At 42.4% G+C, this 18,630-nt stretch overlaps 1 long non-coding RNA gene across 1 annotated transcript; it reads right to left on the bottom strand.

The window, feature by feature from the left end:
* Positions 1-1,110: 1,110 nt before the first annotated feature.
* Positions 1,111-14,066, bottom strand: LOC116438132. The gene is made up of 4 exons (XR_004237602.1): positions 13,925-14,066; positions 9,331-9,418; positions 6,941-7,046; positions 1,111-3,873 (listed from the first exon to the last, which is right to left on the bottom strand). It is a non-coding gene; the product is annotated as an uncharacterized LOC116438132 (long non-coding RNA).
* Positions 14,067-18,630: the final 4,564 nt, after the last annotated feature.

Here is an 18,630-nt window from a genome sequence, read left to right as displayed (position 1 = left end):
TTTGTAGTGATAGATTTTTAAAGAAATTTTTAAAATAGATATCCCTGTTTGCCAGTGGAAACTGAAGAAAAGAAGTTTAACGTGTCCAGGAAAGCTGCTCTATGTCCCAGCTGTGATGAACGGTCACTCCAGTTTTAAGATAGTTAAACAATAAATTGCCATGAATTAAACCAAAACTAGGGGCAACACTAAAGCAATAATCATGGCAGAGAAGAGTTGCTACTGAGAAAATAATATCTCCAGGGAGTCAACCAGGATTAGAAAAAAACCACCCTGAAATGAGAGCTCGTTCATAACCTATCTACTGCCTAACCCATCAGATATTCCTTTTTTCCCCAGATAGCTGATATTCCATTTTTTCTTTAAGCTGCACAAAAGTCAGTGTCCTTACACAGCAGCTGGCAAATGCTACTCCATTGTCTTTTCTCAGACATAGTGAGATATTTTGGCCATGCTTTAGCTAACATGATTTGGCAAATCACCAGGGGAAAAAAATCACCTAAAGATTAAGACTTTCATTTTTTTACCATTGGTTTCACAAGATGATCTTTGGACTAGTTATCAGAAAATTGTTATTTTTCCCCTTTTTGAGAAAAGATACAAATCCACAGGCACCCTAGCAAAGGTGTTCAGTGCAAATCTGGAAGAATGAAAAATGTAGAAGACCTGTAAAATTGTATAATCATTTGGGTGATGGTGAATTTTTGAAACTACCTCCAGGAAATGTGTGGAGAAGGAAGAGCCAGACTCACCCCAGATGGGGAAAAAGAGACCTCTGGTCACCATGAAAGTGGTCAAACACCAGCACAGGAGCCCAGAGAACTTGTAAAGTTTCCAGCCTTGCAGGTATTTGAACTCAGCAGCCCAAAGCAACATGAATCAGATGGCCCTGCTCCAAAAGGGACTTTTGGACCGCAAAAGGGACCAGAGAACTCCAGGGGTCTCTCCAATCTGTATCACTGGATTGATTCTACTTCTTCAGTTTATTCATCAGTTTATTTTTACAATCAATTAATACATGCATCCATCAATCCATAATAGAGTATAATTCTATACTTTTTAAAATAATAAAATTCATTTTAAGCACAGGAATTTTGCCTTAGCAACATTCAGTGAAACACCAAGGTGCATCAATAAAGTACATAAAAAACCAACTCCCATAAGAGTCAGTTCCTCCTCCCCTTTTGTCCTATTTTGTGGAAAGAATCAGTCCACCAGGAAACACCTTCCAAGTGTCCAAAAATTTTTTTAAAAACCCTTCTTTTCAAAGAGCTCTTCTCAGGTAAATCTATGTTGGCAGATTTTTTGAGGGAATGCTAATTTTCCCAAACATCTTTAGCTAACAAGCTGCTGGAACAGAATCAACATTCCTGAATAATTTAGTGCTGTTAAACTATTCTACCACCTGCATCTATTACTCTCCCACTTCAACAACACTGTTCATTCACCTGAGTAAGCCAAAAACCAAGCTCCCTGCTTATTCTTCTGCAAGCAACAGGAGGTTTGTGCTACTCATTTTCACATGTGTCACTATAATCATTAATATGTTTCATTTCCTGGACTGTGACATCAGTATCACAGCATGCATTCCTGTGAAAAAAATGCTAGGACCACACAGCAGGGGACAAAACTGTGTGCTGAATTGCTGAGAGTGTATCATCTGTTGTCATGATATTCTGACTCTGCAAAGCAGTCTGAAGCAGGCCAATGCACCCATTTGTCCCAAAAACCAGCTTCTATCCAAGTTTCATAAGAACATTTTTGGACAGATAGCCAGAACCATTACAAACTCGGAATCACCAGAATGTGCTGTGCAGAAAGCCTTTGACAGTACTGGTATAGCAATTCTCCCTGCTCAGAAGCCCACTGCTGCCTTAGCCTGGCTTTCAGGTCACAGCCCTGCCACCCGTTTTCTCTGTGACCTAAAAGCAGTGTTGGCTTCCCCTGCTGTCTCCATCCTCAATCGCCCAATACCATGAGACATATCCCCTGACCTGGTGGCTTTGGGGCAGGCTGCTGTAAACCAGTAACCAGCAGCCCTCCTCTGTCCATCAGCTTTGGAGATCTTCTGCAAGCAGTCCATTTTATCCTGGAGGATGCAATTTGAATGGTTTAACAGAGAAGCAGTTTCAGCAGGACACAGGCCTACGCCTACTCCCCGGTGTGGCCTCCCAAAGGAACATCTCTGCTTCCAACCTTGAACTGGATCTTTTTGTCTCTTTGACTCATTAACAGCCCTCAACAAAAGCAATGTGAACCTTTCACCATATCATTAGCAGCATCTGAGGACAAAGAAATGAAGCTTCACTATATGTTACCATTTCACAAATAAATGCCTTCTTTACGAAAAATTAATAAATCCACAACTTTTCTCAGCCTGTCTGCCTTCTGCTAGTAGTTTTCAAGATCATTCAGGAGCTTTGCAGTCATATATGTCATTTTCTCTTGATGCTTTGAAGAAGGAAGCTACACACATGCAGAAAATACCACTGTCATACTATACAAAAGTCACTGAACAAAGTGAGAATGCTCCTGGTTTTAGACAAGTCTGAGGTTCTTTGTTTATACTAGCAGATACTTCAGTGAGACTCCTTGAATGGTGTGAGAATGCGCAGGCAGTGGCTTCACCTTTGATAACTGTATATTTGCTTAGAATCTCTTTGATTAAAATGAGTTCCTTCAATTAATAACTCTGGATGGAAAGGCAGTTTTCCCCCGATTTTGATTCACTATCGTTTTTTCATCTGCCTACAGTATACGGCTTCTAGCTATTGTCTCCCAGTAGATTGTCCTGCACTGGAGATCAGGTACATTGCCTTTGGAAGAAAAGTTGTATGCTATTAATCAGTTTTTAACTTGCTAAAGTACTTGGCCGCTGACCAAGGCATCGCCCCATCCCACCACACTGTGACATTGCTGCTGCTCTTGGGTCACTTAGTGCCCTAATCATCAGTACCTTTCTCTGCAGGTAGCAACTGCACATAAAAACATTTTGTCCTTCTCTGACATTAAAATATGCTCCCACTTTTCCATGTCCACACTGAAAAAGCCTAATTCAGTCAGTCAATTTTTCTGTGAATGCAGAGTGACATTACCACTGCCTGGCTGCTCACACTCACCACAGAATAACCAGAATGAAGTTCTCCTGCCTCACCTGCAGTGGTACAAGTACCATAAAAGCAGAGAGCTATGGCAAATCATGAACTTGGTTTCTTTGCAGCAGCTTGCAACCCTCACCTACCATCCCTTGGTTTTGGCAGAGCTCTTATAACACAGTCTCGGTTCTGACCTGATGGGAGTGACTGAGTCCTCCCTGGTTTGAGAGAAACACCCCATGTTTTCATGTGGATGGAGGTGCAGTGTAGGGGAGGGGGCTGGTTCACCTCACCCTCCCTCTGGAGCAAGGAGGAGTGTCTGGTACAGGCAGAGCGACTGCTCAGCATATGGGAGGCTCACCAGAGGTAGGACCACCATCAGGAATGCTTAAATGCATCCTCTTCAGCTCAGCCGTGGTGTTCCCTGAGCTAATTGAACATTTGTTAATTCAGTTTGCTGCTGGGATAGAGTTAATTTTCTTCACAGGGTCTAGTAAGGGCTATGTTTGAATTTGTGCAGAAAACAGTGTTGATAACACAGGGATGTTTTCATTACTGCCGAGCAGGCCTGCACTGAACCAAGGCCTTTTCTGCTCCTCAATCTACCCCAGCAGTGAGCAGATAAGCAACCAGCTGCATAAGATACTCAGAGGCCAAACACCGACTGTAAAACCTCATGTGCAGTGGATCCTTGGCTTGACACAGTTTCATGCTGTGTGAAGGGCACAAAGCAGCTTGTGAGAGATATTCCTCATAGTATCAGGTATGCCACACAACCCTGGGAAATGGAACACAGATAAATAATAAAGGTCAAGAAAAACATCCCAACTCTTCACTTTCCATGAAAAAACATGCTGAAAATACTAAATACTAAAAAACATGCTAAAAACCCCTCTGCTGAAGCCCTGGAAACTTGCATTTTACTCACAAACAATGAAATTACTAGTTATTAATTATTTTTAATCTGTAATTTTTAGCATGTTTAGGTTTCTCCTGGGACCTCACACAGTGTTAATAAAATCTTTTGCTATTCTGGACACAATGTCAGAAATGCATATGTGTTCCAAAAGACAAGGAGTTTCTCTTGTCCAAACCAAGAGCCACCACCTTAGATAAAATCTGTAGGCACAAAAGAAAAATCTTTCCCATCTGCATTAAATTGCTCATAAAGAAGCTCAACATTATAACTCAGTCTAGGCCTGTTGGATTTTCAATGTATCAAAATTAATTACATACTTCAGAGCAATTTTGCATTAGCCAGTGACTTTTCTCCTTTGCAGGTATATTTAAACATTCAGATGCACTGGAGAATTACATTATTAAACGTGCTGCAGAGAATATTAAAAATGGAGTGCTGATGAACGTTTGTTTGGTTGGCACAGAAAATTCTGACTCCTGCTCATGATCATCGCTATTACTTCAGTCTGAATCACATAAGGAAACATAAACCTGTTGGAACAAGTCCAAAGGAGTCTGAAAAGAGCTGAGAGGGCTGGAGACAGGTTGAGAGAGTTGGGGTTGTTGAGTCTGGAAAAGAGAAGGCTCCAGAGAGACCTTAGACACCCTTCCAGTACCTAAAGGGGCTCCATGAGAGCTGGAGAGGAATCTGTAGGACAAGAGCATGTTAGGAAGAGGGGTGATGGCTTCAAACTCACAGGGGCCAGGTTTAGATTAAATATGAGGAAGAAATTCTTGACTGTGAGGACGGGTATGCCCTGGAACATGTTGCCCAGTCAAGTTGTGGCTGCCCCATCCCTGGAAGGGTTCAAGGCCGGGTTGGATGGCACCCTGAGCAATCTGGTCTAGCAGAGGGTGTCCCTGTCCAAGGCAGTGGGATTTAAGGACTTTAAGGTCTTTAAGGACTGTTCCAACCCAATGGTTTTATATTTCTATGATTCTCTATCTGCTAAAGGGACACTGTGGCCTCTGCCACTGGTCAGAGTGCATTAAAACAGTAGCTTTTTCCTTCTCTGTCATAATTCCTACCTCCTGAAAATAACACCCAGCACAATTTGAGATATTCTCCAGGGCACTTTGTACTCATGCTCTTTCTCAGGAGACTGACAATCCTCAGACATGAAATCCCAATCATAAACACAGAGCAATGTGATCAAACATGGCAGGCCAGATTCCCAAGAAACAGAAATCAATACTCTGCTGAAATCCTTGAAACTGAGCCAACAAATTAAGTAAAAGAGGAAGAACCTGATCCACAGGCCAAACGCAATGTGGAACTCAGCACTGAGAGATGTTATGTGTTTTAAAGATGTCAATTTCTTTGCATCACTTGCATTCCCTACATTCCCTAATGTCTCCCTTGATATCACTTGATATCACACTCCTTTTCTATCAAAAATCCTCATGTCTTTTACAGTGGTCCTCTCAAAAACTTCTCAAACAGTGACAGTGGTTTGCACAACACTGTTGGAGGTGATTTTGAAGAACACAAAATTGTTGCTTCGTGATTTGTTGATGAAAGTACATATTCCTCAAGACTGTTAATCAGACATGGTTTTGTGGAAATAAGACATATGCAGACCTGAGCATACTGGCAAGAGTTCTCTTGCTGCAGTTACACACATTCAGATAGGTGATTTCTGATTGCCTGTATCAATGTTCTGCCATCTGCAACAGCTGGAGCTGTACTGTACACCAGATGATCATGTGTGATGGAGTGTCTGTGTATCGCAGTCTCCATGCAAAAATACTACTTCTACATTTGCTAAAAAAATAGCTGGGTCTGTTTTCTCCTCAATTTCACCCAGCCAGAATATAAATCCCAGACCCAGGACAACACTTTGTGAGCCATTAATAGAACACAGAAGGTGACAGAAGTCTAAAAGAGAGTTTCAGTTTCTGAAAAACCACAGTCCAAGAGTGAAATTCAAAATATAAATATGCTTCAGAATGCGTTTGATATAGTACATGACACAAGAATAGAGGCTGAAGTTTCAAGATACCATGTTTAAGGCAATCAATGCCTCCAGTCCTCCAGCACTGAAACTTGATATGCCAGGAAGCCACACGAACATCAAAATTGTCAGCAGCTGCACAATCAAGACAGGTTGGTCTAGGTCTTTTACAGCATTACACCTGAAACTGATAGTGTGAGTTCGTACAGTGTTACCAACTCGCCAGCACTTGCTAGAAAATGCAGGCATAAAATGCAAGATGTCTGCATTATAGAAGTCCAAGGGACTGTTCCTAGGATAAGCATTATTTTCACCTACAGAAATTAACATGAATTGTGTTCCTGGAAGAGAGAATCAGGGAATGGTTAAGGTTGGAACAGACCTCCAAGTTCATTGGGTCCCACTGTCAATGCAGCATTGTCTTGTTAAACACTAAACTATATCCCCAGGTGCCCCATCCACACACCTTGGAACACTTCCAGAGACAGTGATTCCATGGGCAGTCTATTCTAATGGTCATTCCAGCAGTGAGGAATTTTTTCCTTATATCAATACTAAACCTCCCTTGATGCAACTTGAGGCCATTTCCTCTTGTCCTTTCACCTTGCAGCGGATTAGACAGGTTACAGGATCCAGGTCCTGCATACTAGTGTGGGACATTTTGGAAAGACAGATGAAGTGAAAACCCTGTAGAGAGATCATGATGAAGAAGAAGTATACACCTATAGTGATGCAGATCCCTGAGCCTTGTCTGTCCATTTAAATGTTTCCTCCTGCTGATACCTAGGTCCAACAAAAAAGGAAAATAAACCTCATTCTAACAAGATTACAGTAAGAACATGGAACACACTTTGGCCTTTATTCACGTCAGCCACTACCACATGTGTGAAGATTGTGCTCCAGACTATCTTGTTAGAATCTACTTTTAATTACCTAATGATTTATTTTGCAATGTAGCAGTCTATGTTCTGTTCAACAGCTGATTTTTGCTCTGCAACAATTTGTTTTTATGTTTAGAGATCTTCAAGGCGAACAAAATCTGGAAGAAATGGTAAAATAGTTTAGAATATTAACTTTAAAGTAAAATAGATAAGCAAACAACACATTTCTCACAGTCTTGTCTTAGTAGTGTGTAGACACTCTTTTTGCCTTGTCACTTGCAGGCTGACAGCATCTATGCCATATTTTCCTCAGCAAATAGCAGGAGGGGAGGTTAGAATTAATATTTGTTTGGGTCTTTTTTTCAAGCTAGCTTTATATAGTACACATCCAAAAGGCATGCATAAACATAAATCTATAAAAACCTTGGTTTTCATCTCCTTTTCCAATGCAAATGCTGTTTCAGATTTGTCACCACTTAACATCAGAAGAGAACACTCAGAATGGTGTGCATGGCACTGCCCTGTTGGTAGCAAATATAGCCAGCTTTAACCAGGAACTAAACAAGGGGCTTTTAGAGATGGCCTTTACTCTGTCACCAGCCTGGTAAGTATCAGATTGCATAGCTGAGCAATTTAGCATTTTGGTTGCCAGTATTTTTTACTAAAGGTTGCTCATTTGTTGCCTCTCTGTTGGTTTTTTTTTTTTTTGCTCTAGTCCTTTGGGATAGCAGGGACAGCTGGCTTCCTCCTCAGCCACATTGCTCATGTGTTTGAGTGTGAATGGCCTTCTCTGGCTTCAGAAAGGTGATCTCAGTTTTAGTCTTTGACAGAAACACAGCTGTACAGCTATCTGTCCATGAAAAGTGCATTCTGCTCCCCACTCTGGAATGTGGGGAAGTTTCTAGACATCACTCTGCAGGGGATTTCATGTGTTTTCTGATAGTTGTGGCTGGGGCAGAGTTATTTTCTTCCCAAGGGCTGGTACAAGGCTGTGTTTTGGATTTGTGTTTGAACACAATGCTTATAATACAGAAATGTTTTTGTTGTTGCTGAGCAGAGCTTGCACAGAGCCAAGGCCGTTTCTGTTCCTCCCGCAGGAAGGAACCTGGGGAGGTGGCTGGGGGTACCTGTGAGATTGGGAGGGGACACGGCCAGGACAGGTGATGCAAACTGACCAAAGGACATTCCAGACCGTATGGCATCATGCTCAGTATACAAACTGGGGGGAAGAAGAAGGAAGGGGGGGACATTTGGAGTGATGGTGTTTGTTTTGTGTTTATTATGTATGATGGGACCCTGCTCTGCTGGGGATGGCTGAACTCCTGCCTGTCCGTGGGAGGCAGGGAACTTCTTGTTTTGCTCTACTTGTGTGCATGGCTTTTGCTTTCCCTATTAAACTGTCTGTATCTCAACCCATGAGTTTTCCAGCTTTTAGCCTTTTGATTCTTTTCCTCAATTCCTCTGGTGGGGGAGTGAGTGAGCCACTGTGCAGGTCTGGGCTGTTAGCTGGGGTTAAACCACAACACCTCCTCAAACTGCTTTCAACAAGTCCATCAGTGTCACTTACAGCTTAATCCCACCTGCTTCACACTCATTTTTTTGGCTGGTTTGTGTTTGACTTTTCCATCTGATGCAAGTTATACTCAGATTCTGACACCCTGGCTCTGGCTGACCTCACCTCAACTTCATTCATGAGTTCGTTCAATTCCTTGCAATAATACAAGTAAAGATCTCACATGATCACTCATTCAGGACACGCTTCTTTCACCCCGAATCCCTTAGGTAATCCAATTCAGCTGCTCACTTTAATACCCTTGATTTGATTGTGTCGTTTGAATGACACTAGGCCAATGTTCTACTTCCAGGAAAATTCCCATTAAGATCAAAATAATTGTTCATGATTCATTACTCTCTTCTACACAATAATGGTAAAGAGTTCAACACATACTAATTTATTTTGCTTCCTTTAGCTGCCTCTGCCTGATGAAACACAGAAGATCCCTAAAGACCAGAAAGAAAAAGCTGTTAGCAGTTAAATACAATCAGATTTTGATTTTTTACTTGCTCCCAGTTCAAACACGTCTATCTACCTCCTATGCTTCCACTCTGTCTACCCTAGCTACAAAAATGAGGACTGTGGATGGCTCCCTGAGGACCTCTGCATCCATCATCATTTTCAGTTTGGCAGGAGAGAAAAAAATGTGACTAGCCACTAGTAGATGGCTGTGCAGGTGAGAGAAATCATGCAGCCCCTGATAAAAGGATGCTGACTGCAGGAAAAACATGATAAAGCAAGATCTAGGTGGTGAGAAAATTTTATAAATACTCAATTGCTAACCAAGCTGTCACCAGCCTTATCATGGCTATCTGCATCAATCACCTTGGAGAGAAACACTCAGGAAACGTAGCACCGCTAATTTCTCTGTTTATTGAACTACTCACTTGTTTGCAAAATGCTGCCTGCACCTGTCTTGGGCTGCAGCTCCCAGGGACAATTCTCCACTTTGTTCTGTTTGTACAGCAATTAGCACTGCAAAAAAAAAAAAAAAAAAAAAAAAAAAAAAAAACCAAACCTCTAAACCCTCTGTATAACGTTCTCTGTCAGGGAGATCTGGGATGCAACCCATATAAACCCCTGAATCCAGCTCCACGCCTCAGTTATCAGGGAAATTTTGGCAGGCTTCAGATGAAGTGGCAGGGACACATAAGCTCCTCCTGCAGCTGCCAAAGCACGGAGCAGCTACAGAAGTCAGAGCTGAGGTTGAGAAGGAAGGTTTCCCTTTCAGGCCTGTGTAACTTTCCAGGCAGTAAGACAGTCATATAAATCTGCAGAAATGGATAAAAAGGTAACGACAAGCCAACAGATGAATTTATTCACAAGCCATTTCCTGCATGATATGCTAATTCCAGTGAGGAAGAAGCATTCTGAAAATTGGCACGTATGCTGTGCGTGGTGTCTTAATTGGCTGTTAAGGTTAGAAGAGCACTGATTAGGAAACAGGTAAAGTACTTGTTACTACGATGAGCAGCTGGGAGCTTCAGGCAGCTTCAGTGTGGGCTCTAACTGCACATTTATTTGCAAACTATTACAGCAAACTTCCACAAGAAGGGGCCAAAAGAAGAAAAAAACCTAGAACATCGTGTAAAGCAGCTTTTGTGCCAACACTGACAAACTGCTTAGCATTTTCCACTGCTGAGGTTAAGTGCTGGGGCATGTTAGAGAAAACCAAGAAACATTCCGAGGAGGCAGAACTCCATCAGGCTGCTTTGTTTCTCTAATTTTAGCATCCAGCCAGAGAGGATCAGAGAACAAAATGCTACTTCGAGTGACCTGGTATCCATGAGACAGTGAATCTCAGAAGCGAAACCTTCACTGACTGTGTCCAGGGAGAATAATTCAAGTCTGGAGGCAAATTCCCCTTAGCCCTGACACCTGTGACTTTCTACCAGTGCTGATACACATGATGCAGTCAGAATGATGATGGCTTGCACCTGTTTTCTTTACAAACATAAATTAAGACCAAACTGAAAAGGCAGTGGTCCTTCAGCCCTGCTCCTAGGAGTGTCTCTGTTACACGCCTCTTCCCAACGCAACACAAAATTTAAAGATGGAGACAGAAGCAAAGGAGTACGCTGATGTACGCCTACATCAATGGCTGTCTCTCTCTCAGATCTTCTGGTGTATTTCTATCTCTGTCATCCTGTCAGTTGCATAAATCTATACTCACAATAATTAAAATCAAATCCTTGCTTTGCACTCTGCAAGTTGCATCACACAATGTTTTGAGCACTTTTTACCAAGACGGCTTGAGAGCAGAGATCAAGGGAGCTACAAAAATGCAGCTTGTGGTCAAGTAATCAGGGCAATTACAGTGAGAAACTTGTCACTCATCAGAGGAGAGAAATGTAGGCTGGTTTTTCCAGCCCTTATTTTAAGAAGTAATTGCTGTTCTAGTATTTAATGCAAAAACAATTCTCTTTTCTGGAGGCTAATCCCTGGCAGATGGAGACACAAGTTTAGTGTATTAGAGATTCTTCATTGTGTCAGTTGTGTGGTGATATCAAATGCAGAGCAAACACATCATGCATTGGTAGGACAGAACTAGTGAATAAAAAAACATTCAGAAAACACCTCAGAAATATAATTTTTTTTTCAATTTATGCATGTTCTTGTTAGACAGCTTCTGCTCTAGGCTTTCCCTCACTGACCATAGCAAGTCTTTCTCACTGCCTGGCTCTCACATGGTCAAAAATTTTACTGTGTACTACAGAACGTCAGAGCTGTTTGACCTTTCTGAGAAGAAGCAGGTCCAGTGATGAGAAGGTTTGGAAGTTATTAACACTCCATCCGTCTTCAGAGCTGATTAGCCAGTTACTGGATTTGAAGGAACCCTATTGTACTGAGAAGTCAGGCAAAAGTACTACTTTCACAGTTTGGTGAGGGCTTTATTCCTAGCAGTACGTTCCAGACCAGGAAAACTGTCCTTCTTTAGCTTGATTACTTACTTCCACAACAAAAGAGATCTTCAAAAATAAGCGTCCATGTTAATAATAAGCAGGGGCAGGGAAGGGGATATTCCAGGATGTTCCCAGACTGCTCCACAACTAGGTTTGCTTTTGCCTTTGGCATAGCACACAGACAGAGAACTAAGAATTATAGTTAAAATAAATCTGAATTGCATGACTCCACATGTTCCCCAGAGTACCACAAATTCTTAATACTTATTCCTTAAGATTATTCTAGATTTGTGAGTTTAAGTGGATCAGGCAGGAGGATTAGCAAACAAGCAGATAATAATCTTTAAAAGGAACTGCTGAAAATGCTGCTGCTGAATGACTTCCTAAAATCAAAAGAAGCATAAAAGACTTTCTGTTGTTACTAGAAAATATTCTGAGTTTCATGAGAGAGTAAATTTCAGAATAGGTTTGAAGACAGTTCCTCTTCCACTGATTGTACTGATTCCACGGATGCTGTCACTGGTAACAGACAAGCACCAAGGAAGCCAGAGCTGGGAACAACCCTGGTGTCCCTGAGGAGCTGCAGTCACCTTCATGAGGACACACTGGGCTTTAAGGAAACCACCTAGTATCCAAAGTGTGGAAAAGTGTATTTTGGAAAGAGGCAGCAGCTCTCTTTAGAACTCAACCTTCCTTTCAGCAGCTAAACAGCCACTGAACATGAGTGAATGTATGCCCATGTGGCCAAGAAGGCCCATGGAATCCTAGCCTGCATCAGGAACAGTGTGGCCAGCAGGACCAGGGAAGTGATTCTTCCCCTGTGCTTGGCACTGGTTGGGCCACACCTTGAGTATCCAGTTCTGGGCCCCTCAATTTAGGAAGGACACTGAGGGGCTGGAGTGTGTCCAGAGAAGTGCAACAAGGCTGGAGAGAGGGTTGGAGCGCAAGTCCAGTGAGGAGTGGCTGAGGGAGCTGGGGGAGATCAGCCTGGAGAAAAGGAGGTTCAGGGGAGACCTCATCACTCTTTACAACTCCCTGACAGGAGGGTGCAGCCAGGGAGGGGTCAGGCTCTGCTCCCAGGAAGCAAGGGACTGGACAAGGTGAAACAGCCTCAAGTTGTGCCAGGAGAGGTTTACTTTGGGCATTAGGAAGAAATTCTTCACAGAAAGGGTGATTAGGCATTGGAAGGGGCTGCCCAGGGACGTGGTGGAGTCACAGTCCCAGGAGGTGTTTAAGAAAAGACTGGGCGTGGTGCTCAGTGCCATGGTCTGGTTGGCAAGGTGGTGTTGGGTCATAGGGTGGACTCAATGATCTCAAGGGTCTTTTCCAATCTAAATGATTCTGTGATCCTGTAAATGAGTAGGTCTGCTTGCACTGCAACTGGAGTGGATAATTGCCAGTTTCTTGTCTCTCTGCTATTGGTGGTGTCACTCTGTCAGGTTTTGCTGCAGGGCACCTTCCAAGTTTCACTTGGACAGTCTGGGCTGTTCTCGTGTTTTAATAAATTCTACCACCGCTTTGGGTACCCAGTGCATTTTTCAAAAAAAAAACCTCTTTCAAAAACAGAAACTTGACCTGCAAAGTCCTACCATGCTCGGCAGGGTGTGTGCTCAGCCTGCAGTGATTCTTGGGAGCAGAAGCACAAGGAAATACAGCTCCAAATCCACATACTCTCTCTTCAAGCTGTGACAAAGCTGTGAAGAGGGAGTTGGGATTATTTAACCTGGAGAAGAGAAGTCTCCAGGGAGACCTTCTTGCAGCCTCTCAGTACTTAAAGGGGACTTGTAAGAAGGATGAGGACTGACCTTTAGTAGGGCCTGAAGGGTTAGGACAAGAACTAATTTCAAACTGAAAGAAGGTAGATTTAGATTTGATATAGGGAAGACATTTTTTATGATGTGGATGGTGAAAATGTTGCACAGATTGGCCAGAGAAACTGCAGGTGCCCATTCCTTGGAAACATTCAAGGTCAGGCTGGACAGGAGTCTGAACAACCTGAACTAGTCAGAAGTGTCCCCTGTCCCATGGCAGGGGGCTGGACTGGTAGGACTTTAAAGGTTCCTTCCAGCCCAAATTATTTTATGATTCTATAAGAAAATTTTCAGCACTCATGGCTATCTGTAAAGAGTGGACGACCCAGTGAGTTTATTGGCAGGAGTACAAACACCTGAAACAAGACCACTGGCTTCTCTCTGGCTTAGACTCCTGTTGCATGCTGCCACAAGGTGACAGATCACAACCTCTGAACTTGTGTTCACCTCCAAAGTGAAGCCAGAGTCCAGACTTGGGCTAAACCGACAAGCTGCAATTCAGCAGGGGTGGTGGTACCAGCTCAGGGGCTCATCTCCCCACTTCTGCTCCCTTCAGAGGGAAGACACAGCAGTAAATCATCCAGGGATGATGGTGCTGGCTTAGCAGGGCAGCCTCAGGACACCCACAGCCAGTGTCTTACCACAACGTACTCCGGGTGCTACACTAGGTCTGGTGAGACAAAGAGGCAGGGCAACAGGGAAAAGGCAGGAAATGTAAAAGAGCAGCTGAGAAAGCCACGAATGCCCCAGATGGGATCTGCACTCACCATGCCAGAATGTTTTGTAACGTGGTCCCGAGCAGTTCTCCTGCACATCAGTGGCTCCTTGGCTGAACACTGATTTCTGCTACGGTTTTACCTCCACTCACAAGGTTACCATGGAAACTTCTACGCCTGAGAAACTGGGAGGACTGAGCTGTAGCCTGGAGAATACATAAATCAGTAAGCAGGGAAGTAAGTCAGAAACAAGCAAGGGCTTCAGATGTGCACCTTTTTAATGAAAGCAGCACCTGAACACATTAGAGAGGGCAAGAAAGGTGCTGTATGCTAGCAGAAGCTTCATGTTACAGAAGCAGAGCACAGGCTAGTCAGGAAAATGCTGAATTAAAATCTAGAGAGCACAAGGAAGAGATAATATTCTCGCATGAAAATGTTTCATTTTAAATATCATCCTGGAGTATGATCAACACCCAGCTTTCCCCAGCTTGTCCCAGATAATCCTCTTGTCCCAGGCCTTCCCTCCTTTCCTAGTAGCATAAATTAGTTTTAACCAGCATCTCACGTGGGAATAACTGTCCTGTATCTTTTTTCTTCCTACACTGTTCTCATCCCTGCTTTTTCCTACATGCACTCCAATAAATCATAATTCGATTTGCTGCTTTGACCAAATATGCGCAGATAGGGATGCCCTATGTGATAGTATTTTTTTTCCTGAAAGTGGGAGACACACTGCACACAAAGAAGGGGATTCTGCATCTGTCAAATGCACAGCTGTCAGATACTAGCAGCAGCACAGAGCAGCTCATTCCCTATGGGTCACAGACAAAAGACTGGGGAAGGAGGTGTTGCAAAAACGGACTTAATTCTTTCCCTTCCTCAGCTGCTTACCACTACACTTAATATGAAAAATGTAGTGTCTCTATTTCATAAGTATAGTGAAATACTCTACACAGTCATCTTCATTAAGTCACTGATGCTCCTAAAATAATTAAGATGCATAAAGAATTAATCTACTTGCTCAGGAAGGCACCTTCCTCTGCATACCTGACTCTCAGCTGCAGTAGTACTCATATGCTATACTCATTCTGCTGGCTGGTAATCACATGCTCACAGCATCAGCTATATTGAGTAAATCTTGGAAACAGAAATGAGGACTGCACTGAGAACTTAAACTATCCTGTTAAATGAATTGACCACTTCCCAGTGACCTTCAAGGAGACAGGCAGCAGTTGCAGTATAATGCTCCCAAATTAAAGCACATTATTTTTGTGTCAAGGGTAATGCACCATACCTTACTCTCAATGATGTCTTGGGAGACTGGAGGTTAAAATTATGCCATTTTCAATTACTCTTTATAGGACATAGCAGACACAGCCTGTGCTTAGACAAACAGAAAGCAGTTGTTAACTTCTGCTGTTAACTAGGCCGTTCGGTGACTTTGCTGCCTAAGAAGTTGTTATTATGATTTTATCAACTATCCTTTATCCTTTCTTGAGGTGAAGTCTTATTTACCATTGCTTTCCTCATGAAAAGACAGTCTCTGTCTTTCCAAAATTTTCTTTTCTTGTTCTGACTTTTTCATGGTGTCAAGGTTGCATGTGAGTACCGGGGTTTTCTTTAGTCAGGTATTTGCACAGCAAAGCTCCGTTTGACTTTATGCACTGGGGAGTGAGAAGCAGATATTTCCATCAAAGATAAATGGAAAATGATACCTGGCATTGTGAGAAAGACAGCTCACAGAGATTCCCGTCATCAGGAAAGTCAATTTGCAGCAAATCACTGTGTCAGAAGAGACACAGGACCAGAGCTGCTTCATATATGGGGCAGCTGCATTTCTCCAGTCTAACACATGGCATTTCAATGACTCATTCTTGAACGGACCTTAAAGGAAAGGACTTTAAGGATCAACTCATTCTAAAGACCCTGTCATTAGCAAGGGCACTTCCACTTCTGACCAGACTGCCCAGAGTGCCATTAAATCTGCCCTCAAACGAGATTCTTCTTAGGTATGACACATATTTAAAACAATTCTTCATCTCTTCCCAAAATCTGTGATGTGTTCATGCTACTCACTCCTTTCCCACCAACCAAATACGCCATTTAGGTCTTGAAACCAATAAAAACAGGTTTGTCAAACTGCCTGTATTGACCTATCAAACCACCAAGCTGTTCTCCCAGATCCAGTCAGAAAAAGAAATCTTTTGGAAAAGAGACTTTTGATACTTTTCTTTTGGTGCTGTCTGTCAACATTTAGCAGCTCCAGAGCACTGGCTTTTGCTTTTTGCTTTCAGGATAACAATACTGGCAAAAATTTACTGTGAGGGTAAGAGTCCTCATTACCATGATGGCTATTAATAAATGGTAGGTATATTTTTTAAAGTGGAAGGAAGAAACATTTTAGGAAAGACGAGTAAATCAACATACGAGTAATTTTCTAGCTCAAGTTACCAAGCCACAGGTTTTACAGGATATCCCTGTTGCCAATAGAGAGGTGGATAGGTATAATTCCTCCATGGCACAGAAAGGACACCTTGGAGAATTTCGGCAGAGATTGTCATGGAAGAATTTTTATGTTCATCAGATGCAAAGGTGAAGCACAACTGGGACCTGGGAGTCTTAGGCAGATCCATAGGGAAGCCTTCCTGACAACCTAAATTTGCATGCCCTGAGGCAGCTTTAATTTTCACTAAAGGTTAGATCAGTCTTTGAGTATGGCTGGGTAGATAAAAGGCTGGATGGAGCCAGCCTGGATATCCAATATCAGCTTCTAATGATCAAAAAGACTGCTTGCCAAGTAACATGGAAGGGACACTGACTAGAAATTGAAAAGAACCACTGCATAAGGAAATTAGTCTCTTTCATTTGTTCTGACATAGATTATAAATACTGTAAAAGTCCAAATACTGCTGAATGGGTAGGTAATGCTAAAGAGTTGACAGTGGTGAAAGGGGTGATGGCAAATGCAGGGAACAGCAGTAATTCTGCAAGAGTAAAGCACCACACTGAGGAACACTTACAAAAGAAAAATCAAGTTCTACAAGAAGAACCACTGTGAACCTGGAGCTGCTAATTGCAAGGATTTCCCGCAGCTTCCAAGAGGAGAGTAATGTGTTTCATTTTCTTTGAGCTCCTTGGCACTTTCTGGTACTTCTGAGTCATCTACATTGGTTTAAACCATTTCAGCTGTAGAAATTAAATTCACATGCACGTTTGCTTTACATGCTATTGTCTGCTTATAGTAGTGTTTGAGTATCTCAACATTTATTTTAGATTTGCTGGTTTCACTACATGATTGAGTGTTTGAAATGGTGCACACTTGCCTCTTTCCAGTCTCAGAGCTCCTCATGGCAGATGCTCACTGTTTGCACTACATTATGCTTTGTTAGAAGGGTTGCATTGGGGAGCAACAGGACAAGTTTTCTGCTGGAATAATGCTGAGTGCTACACTCTCAGGACTGAGTGGAAAACTTTGGACCTGCAAAACAGAGCTGGTCTGGGTAATCTGAGAGCTCAGTATGCAGGAATAGATGGGAAGTTATTGAAGAACAGTGGGAAGGTAATTTTACTTTCCTGACATATCAAACTGAGAAGAATATAGCACTAAATGAAAATTCTTTTGACTCTAAAGCGATGAAATGTCAAAGCATATATGTCATATGTTTAATAACCTATAGCTACTGTGTTGTAAAACTTGGGCACATCCACCATGCTCTTTTTTTTAGCATTTAAACTTCTGCATCTGAAAGCTGCCTCTTCTGACTCCTGATCAAAATCAGTAGGGCTACTAAAAGACATCTCAGCAGTCTGATAATAAAGTCTTCATTGAATAATGGAGATTTTAGGTAGCTTTACTACCTAAACATTGCTGTTCATTGCTGTTAATTGCTGGGCACTAAACATTGCTGTTCATTCTAGAAGGCGGAAGTCACAAATTTTATTAATAGCCTTTCACCTCAAGCTCAAATATCTAATGAGATTTCACTTCAGGCCCTAAGTTAACACTTCCTATTTTATGGAAAGCAACACCTTCCTAAATTCTCCTCAATAAACCAAGAATTGATTACCCACATAGCTAAGCTGTTCTCTGTCTTTCTGCCTCCAACATTTAAACCCAGGTCTGAGCTACAGGGCAGGAGGTGCCTAGAGCATGCAGCCTGCACTGGCGCTGCAGACAGCTGGTGACATCTGCTTCCCCACTTCTGTTTATTCTGAATTCTGAGAAAGGGATGAACGTGGAATGGAAACACAATGTCAGCCATAGTGGCTAATGGCCTCCAGCTGCTGAAGCTGAGCCAGCATCCCAGGTCATGCCCAGCAGCCCCTAATTTTTCAAAGTGCATGTTCTTGTGGACAAGTTTAAAAGGTCAGAGGGTTGCACTAGGGTGAAAGGAAGAAATCCTATGCCTTGGGAGGAGACGTGCAATATGTTTTCCAGGTTAGGGTCAGAGATTTTCTGACTGAATTCCTGAGAGTGTGGCACCTTTTTATCCTTAAGGATTCCAAAAAAAGTCCACTTTTTTAATAACCAGAATTGTGGAGATTAGGAGGGCTCATATATGTGCAACTCAAAAACATGAAGCAAAACACTCTTCATTTTAAAAAAGTCAGTCTGTTTTAGAATAGTTGCTAGAGGAATCACTTTTCCCTAGAACCCTATTGGAATATTGCTTCTCGTAAGGTTTCCCTGTAAAAACAAAAATTAAAACTAAAATCAAATTAGACTAGTGTAAAGCCATTTGAATTCCAACTTCAGT

This window comes from Corvus moneduloides, chromosome Z (assembly GCF_009650955.1).
Source record: "Corvus moneduloides isolate bCorMon1 chromosome Z, bCorMon1.pri, whole genome shotgun sequence".
In the NCBI taxonomy this organism is placed as follows: domain Eukaryota; kingdom Metazoa; phylum Chordata; class Aves; order Passeriformes; family Corvidae; genus Corvus; species Corvus moneduloides.
The sequence above is the reverse complement of the archived record's forward strand: the minus strand, read 5'-3'. Positions and strand labels throughout refer to the sequence as shown.